The sequence below is a fragment of the Rhinoderma darwinii genome, chromosome 3 (assembly GCF_050947455.1).
Source record: "Rhinoderma darwinii isolate aRhiDar2 chromosome 3, aRhiDar2.hap1, whole genome shotgun sequence".
NCBI lineage: Eukaryota > Metazoa > Chordata > Amphibia > Anura > Rhinodermatidae > Rhinoderma > Rhinoderma darwinii.
The window spans coordinates 266,913,939-266,926,543 of NC_134689.1; the positions used below are offsets into that span (position 1 = coordinate 266,913,939).

A 12,605-nucleotide genomic window follows, 5' to 3' on the forward strand; every position below is an offset into this window, starting at 1 on the left:
GAATGATGCAGTGATTGCCTGCTACAAAGCAATGAGATTTAAGGGAACAAGAACATCTTACCATGCAAAATAAGGCTGGGTTCACATCAGCGTTGCTTTCTATTGAGGGGTTCCGTCAGAGCTTTCCGTTGGGGGAACCCCTAAACGGAAAGGCAAACGGAAACCTTAGCTTCCGTTTGCTTCACCATTGAATGGAACGGAACCATTTCACAATGGTGGCAAACGGAAACAGTTAGCAAAGTTAGCCTTCCCGTTGAGGGGTTCCCCCGAAGGAAAGCTCAGACGGAACCCCTCAACGGAAAGCAACGCTGATGTGAACAGGCCCTAAAATAGACTAATACACAGATATTCAACAATGAAACTCATTGGAGACAGTTCATATGCAACAAATAAACCAGATTAAATAGTCCCTTCAGTGAATTACAGGCACCTATGAGGGTATGTTCACACGCAGTGGTTTCAGACGTAATTCGGGGCCATTTACGCCTGAAAAAAACGGCACCATTACTCCTCCAAACATCTGCTCATTGCTTGCAATGGGATTTACGGTGTTCTGTTCCCACAAGGCTTAATTTTACGCTTCGCTGTCAAAATACAGCGCGTAAAAAGACGCCAGCGAAAAAGAAGTGCAGGTCACTTCTTGGGACGTTTTTGGAAGAGTTTTTAATTGACTCCATTGAAAAACACCTCCAATAACGGCCGTAAAATACACAGTGAAAAACGCGAGTTGTTACAAAAACGACTGAAAATCAGGAGCTGTTTCGCTTGAAAACAGCTCAGTTTTTTCAGACGTTTTTAAGTTTGCGTGTGAACATACCCTAAAGGATACCAAATGTATGTTCACACGCATCAGATTTGGACATCTGTTCCATATATGTGAATAAGGTTGTTTCTGCCACATGTGCATGGATTTTTGCAAGCCTCATATGAAAAGGACAGTTGAAGAAATTTCTGCAACAAATCTGCCCTGTATGAACATAATTGAAGTCACCAATAAATTACAAAACCTGCAGAACCATGGGATTTCAATCATTCTGATACAAAGTTGTTGACTATACGCAGTCACATGAACCTCCTATCAATAGTTTATAAAAGATAAAACAAAAACTAGATTATCCAAAAATCAAACAAATTCTGATAATTACACAACCATAGGGCCAGGTTCACGTTTTACCACAGTAGTCATATATGTAGTATTTCCATGTACAATTGCATTGGCTTTACAAATTGCAGTCTTTTTGTATACGTTTTTCCCAGATACAGTGGTACTATCGATAATCTGTATTCGAAATTCCATTTTTTAATACCCTAGATCAGGGGTCCCAAACTCGGCCGGGTAAGTGGGCCGCATATAGAAAAATGGGAAGTTGAGGGGCCGCATTACTTTCAAATTTGATACAATATAAAATTATTGTAAATCAATTAGTTATTTGAACTACTATAACACTATATTACTAGAATAATAATACTACATTACTATAATAATACCACTAGGTTTAAAATTTGAGATATTTCTCCACGTGCTTATTTCAACAATCCAGCTTTCCAGTTTAAGTGTCGCTAAATGCAGATGCTGCCGCAGAGTCCTCCGTAGATGCTGCCGCAGAGTCCTCCGTAGATGCTGCCGCAGTGCCCTCCGTAGATGCTGCCGCAGTGCCCTCCGTAGATGCTGCCGCAGTGCCCTCCGTTGATGCTGCCGCAGTGCCCTCCGTTGATGCTGCCGCAGTGCCCTCCGTTGATGCTGCCGCAGTGCCCTCCGTTGATGCTGCCTCAGTGCCCTCCGTTGATGCTGCCTCAGTGCCCTCCGTTGATGCTGCCTCAGTGCCCTCCGCAGATGCTGCCACAGTGCCGTTAGGGGCTTGCCCAGAGCTGGAGTCCTGGAGTAGAGCCACTTCTGGCACTCTGCCTGGGATTCCAGCTCTGCTCCTGACATCACTGTCCATATATGGACAGAGATGTCAGGGGCAACCCCAGAGCTGGAGTCCCGGGCAGAGCGCTAGTAGGCTCTTCCTGGGACTCCAGCTGTGCTCCTGACATCACTGGGACTCCTGCTCTGGGGAAGCCCCTGACATCATTGTCGATGTATGGACAGCGATGTCAGAGGCTTCCCCAGAGTCCCGGAGCAGAGCCGATAATAGCGCTCTGCCCGGGACTCCGCTCTGGGGAAGACCCTGACACACTGTCCATATATGGGCAGTGATGTCAGGGAATTCCACAGAGTCCCGGAGCAGAGCCTGTACTAGCGCTCTGCCCGGGACTCCGGCTCTGGGGAAGCCCCAGACATCGCTGTTCATATGTGGACAACAATGTCAGGGAATTCCAGAGTCTAGCGGCTCTGTGTCCCGCGGGCCGCAGATGACAGCTCCAGGGGCCGCATGCGGCCCGCGTGCTTGAGACCCCTGCCCTAGAAATATTTTGGTGACCATGCTATTTTGCAGGTTGTCATTGCATCAAAGGCAACAATACAAATTTTCCAAATTGCAAAATTGGACTGTGCTATCTTTAAGGGAACCTAGCACCGGAATTTCACCTATTGAACTCTACTCCCCCCTCGCTGGCTGCAGCTGTCAAAAGTTCATTGCCATTATCCCCTCTCCTAAACTCCTCCTCCGACCGTAAATAACGGTCTCCAAACTTTTCGTGACTTTTTTGGTAATAATTCAGCAGTCTCGTTCGTTCCTCTTCTTATGACTGCCCACCGTCGAAAACTGACCCGCCCTGAATGCCGAAATCTCGGCATGCGCCTGTCATTTCTGGTCCAGCACCCCTCCCTGCTTCGTCCGGGGCCCAAATCTAGTTACTGTGCATGCGCTGCTATGGTGTACCGTTGTGCGCACACACTAGAACAGAACATCGATGCGCAAGCGCAGGAATTTGCATGTGCTGTGGGGAGGCGTGGAGCAGTCAATCAAAAGTAAGGGCTTAACTCGGAAAGACTTGCGGAATGAAGATATGACTCTTTTGTGCGCATTAACATACGCAACAGGAACACTAAAAAGCTGAATACTAAAGAGAAAGCGTCATAAACTTCTCTTCATTCTTGTTACCTGTACACACAGCACAGCGTGATTTCTCGAGATCATGCTTTGCTGTCACATACACCCAGATTAACTTTATTGAAGTGTCTTGAGAGTGAATAGACATTGCCTCGAGCCAGGACGCGATGTCTATTCACACTCCCGACACTTCGGTAAAGTTTCTGTGAATGACAGCACAGCGTGATCTCGCGAGATCACGCTGTGCTGTGAGTAAGTCCCACACAAACTTTACCGAAGTGTCGGGAGTGTGAACAGACATCGCATCCTGGCTGGAGGCGATGTCTATTCACTCTCAAGACACTTTGGTAGAGTTACTGTGGGAGTGTGTGACAGCACAGCATGATCTCGCAACATCACGCTGTGCTGTGAGTACAGGTAAACATGAATGAAAAGAATTGTATGACGCTGATTAGTCAACGTCATACACTTCTCTTTACAATGCCCACTTGGTAAAAAGTTAAAAAACGCCCATTTGAGTATTAAGAAACTAATTAGAATAAATCTAAAATTGTTCATAACTTGCTCAGAAATGATCGTTTTTCAAAATAAAAACCACTGTTGTTGTCTACATTACAGCGCCGATCAGATTATAAACTGGTGACAGAGCCTCTTTAAGAATGGTCGTCATCTTGATTTTGTTTGCACTGTACAAAACAAATGGTTCTCTGACATAATGTATTGTATTTGAGGAACAAATAGTGCTCCTTGTTATTATAGTGTCTGTGAACGATGTTGCATCTTAATAACTTTGAGGAACTTTCAAGTCATCAGGAATTAATAAAAGTTGTTTTAGGTTGAATGGTAATAGTCAGTATGTATAAAACAAGTCTAGCAAATAGATTTTTGCTAAGAGAAAAGCTCAAGGTCAAATTGGTGCCAAAAGTGTAGGTGCATCTATCAAGAGTGAAACATTTTGTACACAGACAATGCAGAACACTCAGTACAGTATATGCTACACACGTCAATTGAAAAAAAAAAAAGAGACCTGTGTGTGTGTGTGTGTGTGTGTGTGTGTGTGTGTGTATATACATATATATATATATACACACATACATACACACATACAGTATATATATATATTTTTTTTTTTATTCAAAAGAAGATCTTGCAGCACTCCAATAGGCGATGAAAAAATTGTCGTTTATTCAAGCAATAGCAGACAGAGCAAAGTTTCAGTCCTGCAATAGGACCTTTCGCAAGAAAATATATATATATATATTTATTTATTTTTATTTTAAAAAAAGTCGCCATATTTTCTTGCTGGACAATTTTCTTAAATTGCAGGGTGGAATGATAACCACATCACACTAGGTAGACTCTACTTGAATTCCTTTCTACATCTCCCCATGAGCCCTAAGTTGTTCCCCGCATTCAGGCACACATCTAAGTTCTGTTAATAATAAAGTAGTCGCACATTTCCTACGACTCTGGTATACTCACAGCAGGAGTGTAACTAGGAAACACTGGGCCCCAAAGCAAACTTTGGACTGGGGCCCCCACACAGCCCCCCCCCCCCTTGTAGATAGTGTTATACAGCCTCCCTTGTAGACATGGATATACAGCCCTCCCTGTAGACAGTGCTATACAGCCCTCCCTGTAGACCGTGCTATACAGCACTCCCTGTAGACCGTGCTATACAGCACTCCCTGTAGACCGTGCTATACAGCGCCCCGTGTAGACAGGGCTATACAACCTCCCCATACAGTGCTATACAGCCCTCCCTGTAGACAGTGCTATACTTTCAAGTATCACAAAGTGGGACAATCGATTTGGCGCGCAGCGGCATTTTTTTCTCTTAAGCCACGCCTCTTATCCCACCCAATCCCTGCCCATACACACCTGGTTCAGCCTACACAGTATCATGCCTCTCATAGCTGCCCCCACAGTATATTACCCCCCCATAGCAGCCCCACCGTATAATGCCCCACACAGTATAATGCCCCTCATAGCTGCCCCATACAGTATAATGCCCCCACAGTATGCCCCCCATAGCTGCCCCACAGTATAATGACCCCTCATAGTTGCCCCATACAGTATAATGCCCCCCATAGCTGCCCCACAGTATAATGCCCCTCATAGCTGTCCCATACAGTATGATGCCCCCCATAGCTGCCCCCACAATATGTGTCCCATAGCTGTCCCCACAGTATAATGCTCCCCATAGCTTTCCCCACAGTATAATGCCACCCATACAGTATAATGCCCCCATATAGTAAAATGCTCCTATGGCTGCCACCAGCGTCCGTGTTATGTCCGTGATTTTCACGCACCCATTGACTTCAATGGGTGCGTGATGCGCTAAAAACACTCAAGTATAGGACATGCAGTGAGTTTCACGCAGTGGACACACACTGCGTGAAAAACACGGAGTGTCTGAATGGCCCCATTGACTTACGTAGGTCCGTGCGACGTGCGTGATTTTCACGCGCATATCACGGACGTGAAATACGCTCGTGTAAATAAGGCCTAAGTTGGAAGTCTCAATCAATCCCCTTTCAAAAAACTATTCTAAAATGTAGAGATAATTGGGCTTTTAAACGTATTGTAGCGGCATTAGAAGATAAAGTTCTGAGATACAAGGCTATTTGCTAACAACTGCAGGACTCCTCCTAAAGTGGACTCCTTGGAGGGAGATAGTTTCAGCTGAACTGGGGATTCTCTGGCTGCCAGCCCTCTTCTTTCCTTTTCCAGACACCCATGACCTATTTTTATTACTTTTATGAAGTAATCTTTAATGCTGCTGTTTATTTTTCGCCCCTCTTACCCCTTCTTGCTTTCTGTCTTCCCAACTTCCCTCCCCAATTCCCTGCTTCTGATATGTTTGGGTACTGCGCTGCCCAATTCACACCTATATTTTTCCTTTATTTTGTTCTCTGGTGTTTCATGCACTTTTCCTCCATTGATGATACATGTAGAATACAATAAAATAAAGAAGTCTAAAAAAAAAAAATCGACTACGCTTTTTAATATAGTGAGAAAAAAGGTATGCTGGTGGGCACTTTTTTGGCATACACTGGGCCCATTAAAGGCTATGGATACGTTCAGTGTATGTGCGGTGTGAACATAACCTAACAGAAACTAGGAACAGTTATCATCAGTTAAAAGTACAGTATGTTCACACGTGTCGTTTTTGCCTCAGGCAAAGTCAAATTTCTGCCGTAGATGTGCCATTGTTATTGAATGGAGCTGATACCCGTGCGGAATTTGTGGCATAGAATGTCAGCGGATTTACATGCATAATCTGTGCCTAAATCCTTATCAAATCCTGAATGTGTGAAAATGGGCTAAAAGCTTATTGACAGGAAGACTTTTCCTTCAGGGTGCTAGCCGTTTTTCTGACCGCTAGCACCCTGACCCATTCATTTCAATGGGGCCATGCACACTTCAGTTTTTTGACGGTCCCGTTGCTCCGTTCTGATCAAAAGTAGAGCATGTCCTACTTTGGTCCGAGTTTCCGTGACCGTGAGGCCCATGCAAGTCAATGGGGCCGTCAAAAAAACTGAAGGCACACGGAAGGCATCCGTGTGCCGTCCGTGTGTGATGGAGCCGTTGCCTAGCAACGGCCGGTCGGGCAGAAGTACATTACAGATATATTACACTAATCGGCAGCCACTTGTCTCTATCAATCACTGATAGAGAGAAGAGGCTGCTGATAAAAATAAAATAAAAAGCAGTTCATACGTACCCGGTCGTTGTCTTGATGACAAGTCCCTCTTCTTCCTTCAGTCCAACCTTTCTGTATGACGCGGCAGTCCATGTGACCGCTGCAGCCTGTGATTGGCTGCAGAGTCGGTCACGTGGGATGAAGTGTCATCCCTGGAGGCAGGCCTTCTGACGTCATCCTGACTTGCGTGACCGCCACTACAGCCTGTGATTGGCTGCAGCGGTGACATGGGATGAAACGTAATCCCAGGAGGTCGGACAGGAGGATAGTAAGTATGAACGTATTTTTTTATTTCATTAAAATTGCATTTTGCGAGCGCCGAGCATGGTCATTCTTCAGCGCTAGTCACTGTCCAAGGTGCTGAATCAGTGCAGCCCATTAACTCTTTCAGCACCCTCTACAGTGACTAGCGCTGAACAACCCTGCTCTTTCAGCAGCCTGGACAGTACCATGCTCGGCGCTCAGAAACAAGGACTGAAATCACACAGCCGCTAAACCGGACACACGGATCCGTCAAAAACATCAGTGAAAACGGTGATGGAAGTGTGCACGAGGCCTTATTCACACGGGCGTATTTCACGTCCATGTTCCGCGCGTGAAAATAACGCACATCACACGGACCTATGCAAGTCAATGGGGCCATTCAGACATTCCGTGTTTTTCACTCAGCGTGTGTCCGCTGCGTGAAACTCACTGCATGTCCTATACTTGTGCGTTTTTTGCGCATCACGCACCCATTGAAGTCAATGCGTGTGTAAAAATCACGGACAGCACACGGACGCACATCCGTGTGCTGTGCGTGAGTCACGCAACAGTTGCTAAAGAAATGATGATGAAAAGAAAACCACCTCCTTCAGTTTATTTTGCTGACGTAAAAAAGGCATGACATACGGATGACATATGCGCGTAAAAACCGCTGACAAGCACCAAACACTGATGTCACACGGAACTACAACGCAGGAAACACGCTGCGTTTTTTACGCGAGCAAAACGGACACGTTCGTGTGAATAAGGCCGAAAAGGGAGACATATTTAGCAGGAAAAATAAATCTACAAACTTACCATAATACCACATTCACAATGCAGTTTGTGATGTGTCTTTTGTAAGCCAAAACAGGGAGTGGATAAAAGTAAAATAAAGAAGTGTAAGGGTATGTTCACAGAGTTTTTTTGCAGACTGAAAATTCAGCCTCAAAATTCTGTCTGGAATTTGATCTGCCTGCATGTCGTTTGCCGCGTTTTTCGCCCGTGGCCTATGAGCGCCGTGGGAAAAACGTAGCGAAAAAAACGCTTTCTCTACCTCCCATTGATGTCAATGGGAGGTCAGAGACGTAAACGCCCGAAGATAGGGCATGTCACCTGTTTCCGCAGACAGAATAAAACCGGCTCGCGGGAAAAAACCGGCCTCCCATTGAAATCAATGGGAGGAGTTTTCAGTCGTTTTTTAGCGCAATTTCCGACGCGGTTTTCGTGTCAAAAAAGTCTGTGTGAACAGGGCCTAAGTCTTTCTTTTGTACTTTTCGTTAATTTAGAATCTACTCTTGACATTGGCAGGAAAAAATAAATAAAAATAACTCGTAAAAAATTGGTACAAAACCACTTTGAGTTAGGCCAATTTTAATGTCCGTGTAACTGAGACCAAAACCCACTGCGGTTCTACTAAGAAATCAGACCATTATAGGATACAGTAGAACCTCAGGGGATCTGGGTATTGCAGCAGTAATACAGAAGTTAAAGTATGGCTATATCACAGCCGTCCGAAACTCGCTTCACTCTGTCTTTTAAATGGGTATTCTCAACTTAGACATTTGTAGCATATCACGGGATTCCACACCTATCTCCAGAACGGTAGTCACCTGATCCCTGTTCCACCTGGTGAGGGGGACAGCTGGCGCCGCATCCATCGGAGAATCAATGGAGAGGTTGAACAGCATGTGTCAGAACGGTAACCCCCCCCCATTATGGAGATAGGTGTGGGATTCTGTGGATATGTTATAAGTGCCTAAATTGGGAATACCCATTTAATCAGAAGCAAATTGTTTAGTCTAATGGTAAATAAATACAATTCTAGACTATCTGAATTCTCAGGTTAATGATTAAATTAAAATGGTTTTATAAATTTAAAATTCAATTATTAATGTAGACTGTAACCAATATCCATTAGAATTAAATGTATTAATTTACTAGTGTAATTGATTAAATGACTCCATTCTTAAAAGCTATGCAGCATCCACTGTATGTACAGGACTACATTTTGTTATAGGTCTGTATTTTCACCAATTTTAGCGTATTATAGAAAATGAAAAAAAGAACAACAAACTAACCATAAATCGTGATGCAGATTAGGAAGAAAAAGCTGCTCCTCTGAACGGGCGCTCAGGTGTGGATTGTACTGGTATCTTCACAAAATCGTCAGGGTATATTTTCAACGATTTTATTATTAAAAAAGAACAATATAAAATTCGATTGCTGCAACGCGTTTCAACCACGCACTGTGGTCTTCATCAGGCACATAAATTTGGTTACAATACATCATCTTATATACTTGTATCATATGCTTCACTTCCAGGTTAAACTGGCAAGGTGAAGGTTCATCATGGGCGTTTCAGCACAGGTGTGTGTATGTTTTTTCTTCAGACTGATTTTCTCTTAATTGCTATTTCTCCTCTTTTCTACCTTTTAACCAACTATTTTCTGCCAAATGGTAGATATTCTTAGCTTTAGTATAGAAGAAGATTAAATATGTTTATATGCAGGTGACCGTATATTTCAAAAAAATCATCATCGTCCGCATATTCTCTTTTTTTTTTCTCTTTTTTTTCTCTTTTTTTATCCCCCTTTTTACCTCAAGAATCATAAATCGTGATGAATCTTAAGTAATATTATTATGGAATAAAAGTTCTCTACTAAAACAGGCGAAATGTCAACTAATTCTCTACAGCACTTAAATGAGTCATGTGTAATCCCACAAGCACAAGTGCTAAATGAAACTCTGTTGTTATGTGTTCCCTGCAGGTTGTTTCTTCCATTGAGAGAAAGGTCAGATCACGCCTTGCTGAGACACACGTTTCCTTTCACAATGCTGCTGTCATTTATTTGAGAGAAATTACCAGCGGAAGCAATAATCTAGGAAGTACAATTAGTTATTCTGCGCTTGCTTTCCTTTGCTATTCACTGATATACACTCCATTCATCAAAATCACTAAATAATACTAGAACTGTGCAAGACAACAAGAAAATCTTACTTTAATTAATTGGACTTACTTACAAATTAAGTGATTTACTAAAACAGACTGTGACCCATTTGCGGTTGCAGCACAGTTCTGCTTTTAAACAACAAATGATAAACATACATCAAACAGGCAGTATTTTCTAAAGCGGGTTTCACAAGGCAGTAATATACCTTGGACTCAGGAGGCAAAGATAGCGGAGGGGCAGGGGAGGTGGTGGCCCCGGCCTCACTTATATGGTGGGGCCTTACTAGGGTTGCGACCCAGCAGGTAAATTACTGACCTAGCTTTTTTTTTAGGTCAGGACGCTTGTGCCGGTAAAAGTTTTTCACCGGCAATTCCTATTTTGCATGCAGTGCCACAGCGTTGTGTAGATCTACCCTAAGGGCAGGAAAGCAAACAGCCCTTGGCCCATCAGCTCCAAGTGCCCTAATGTGTGGAGAGGCCTTCCCAGGCAAGAGCGTCACATTCCCCTCCTGCTATTGCTACTAGCTCCAGCAATGCTGCGCCTCCACTGTAAAACCCCTCGATGTGAAAGATAAGGGGTTGTGTGCCCAGGGCTGGTAGTGTGGCACTTTTTTGCATTGTGTGCCAGACACCCAGGGGAATGTGATTTCCGAGAGTGAGTGAAATTATGATTGCCATGTTTGTGTAGTCTGGCTCCATATAGTGTTGCCTGGGTGTGCTTTTATAGGACAGTTGTGGCAGAATTAGGGCGGATTTACATGAGCGCGTGCGTTTTTGTGCACGCAAAAAACGCGGCGTTTTGCGTGCGCAAAAAGGCACTTAACAGCTCCGTGAGTCATCACATAGGATGAGAAGCTGCGTGATTTTCGCGCAGCCGCCATCATTATGACACTCTGTTTGGATGTTTGTAAACTGAAAAGCACGTGGTGCTTTTCTGTTTGCAAACATACTTTTGACTGCTGTTGCGCGAATCACGCGCGTCCCACGGAAGTGCTTCCGTGTGGTGTGCGTGATTTTCACGCACCCATTGACTCTAATGGGTGCGTGATGTGTGAAAAACGCAGAAATATAGGACCTGTCATGAGTTTTACGCAGCGGGCTCACACTGTGCAAAAATCACTGACAGTCAGCACTGCGCCATAGACTAGCATAGGTCCGTGCCACTCGCGTGAAAAACACGCGCGTTGCACAGACGTATTACACGTTCGTGTAAATCCGCCCTGACTGAGGTAAAAGGAGGCAAGGTTTACTGCGCGAGGGGCACAGAGAGGGAATTTTTACTGTGTAGGAGCACAAAGGGGGCAGTTATGCCATTTCCCTGGGTAGAACTGGTATCTATCCATGATTTGGTGACTGCATTATTTAGAGCTATACAATTATATACAGTGGTGCTTGAAAGTTTTTGAACAAATCAGGACCCAAAGTGAGCAGTTCATGGGAGGAAACCCACCAACATAGCAGAGTTGAAGCTGTTTTATATGGAGGAATGGGCAAAAATTTCTCCAAGCCGATGTGCAGGACTAACCAACAATTACCGGAAACGTTTAGATGCAGTTATTGCTGCACAAAGAGGTCACACCAGATACTGATAGCAAAGGTTCACATACTTTTGCCACTCACAGATATGTGATATTGGATAATTTTCCTCAATATAGAAATGACCATTTACTAATATTTATGACTCATTTGTTTGATTTGGTTCTCTTTACCTACTTGTAGAACTTGTAGAAAATCTGCTGTAGTTTTAGGTCAAATTTTTGCAGAAATTTAGAAAGTTCTGAAGGGCTCAATTACTTTCAGGCACCACTGTACACTGTATATAGAGCGGAGACGCTGTATACAAGCCTGCTATGTTATAAAAGTATGTTGTGGACTTTTGCCCCTGATCTTTCAGGCTTATAGCAATGACCTTGCTGCTAGTGCGGCATCGATGTGTCACTTAACCCTTTCCCGGACAAGGACGTATCTCATGCGCCCTCGCAGGAAGGCACTTCAGTAGCCAAGAAAGTATCTGATACGTTCTTGCTACTAACGGTTGGAACTTTTAGCTATCAAACAAGCCCTGGGTGAGGGCTTTTTGTTTCCGTTCATCCTTTCTGTCGGAGGAACTGATGAATGGAATGCCGAACGCAAACTATAGCTTCCTTTTGCATTACTATTAATTTCAATGGTAATGCTTCAGTTGCAGTAGGTTTCGGTGTATTTTTGTCCCGTAAAGTTTGTTTTTTATCACAGAAACAATAACGTAGTCGACTATGCTATTGTTTCCATGAAAAAAACAGAAACTTTACGCTACAGAAATACACGGAAACCTACTGCAACTGAAGCATTACCATTGAAATCAATGGTAATTCAAACGGAAGCTATGGTTTACCTTTGAAGGAGATAGAAAAAACACAAAGCGCACAATAGTGCATGACACTGTGATAAGCAGCGTGTGAACAAAGGCTGAAAGTGGCTCACCTGGTGCAGTTATGCTGGGAGCATAACATCCAGTATAACAGATTCCAAAAAACGATAGCCTCCACGATGTGGGCAGCTTCACAATGCAGGTGTCAGGATCAGATTTGCAGCATAGGACCCGATTTGAGAACTTAGACTATGAAGTCTCAATAAGGAAATGAAGGAATAAAAGCAAAAAACGGGTGTCTTCCATGCGCTACTGATCGAGGTAGTCATCCATACCATCCAATTTGTGAAAAGTCG

At 43.8% G+C, this 12,605-nt stretch overlaps 1 protein-coding gene across 3 annotated transcripts in view; it reads right to left on the minus strand.

Annotated features, from left to right (window-relative positions):
- The window catches only part of OTUD7A (OTU deubiquitinase 7A), a 279,993-nt gene that overhangs the window by 184,510 nt on the left and 82,878 nt on the right, over positions 1-12,605 (minus strand). The gene's annotated exons all lie outside the window — the stretch shown is intronic.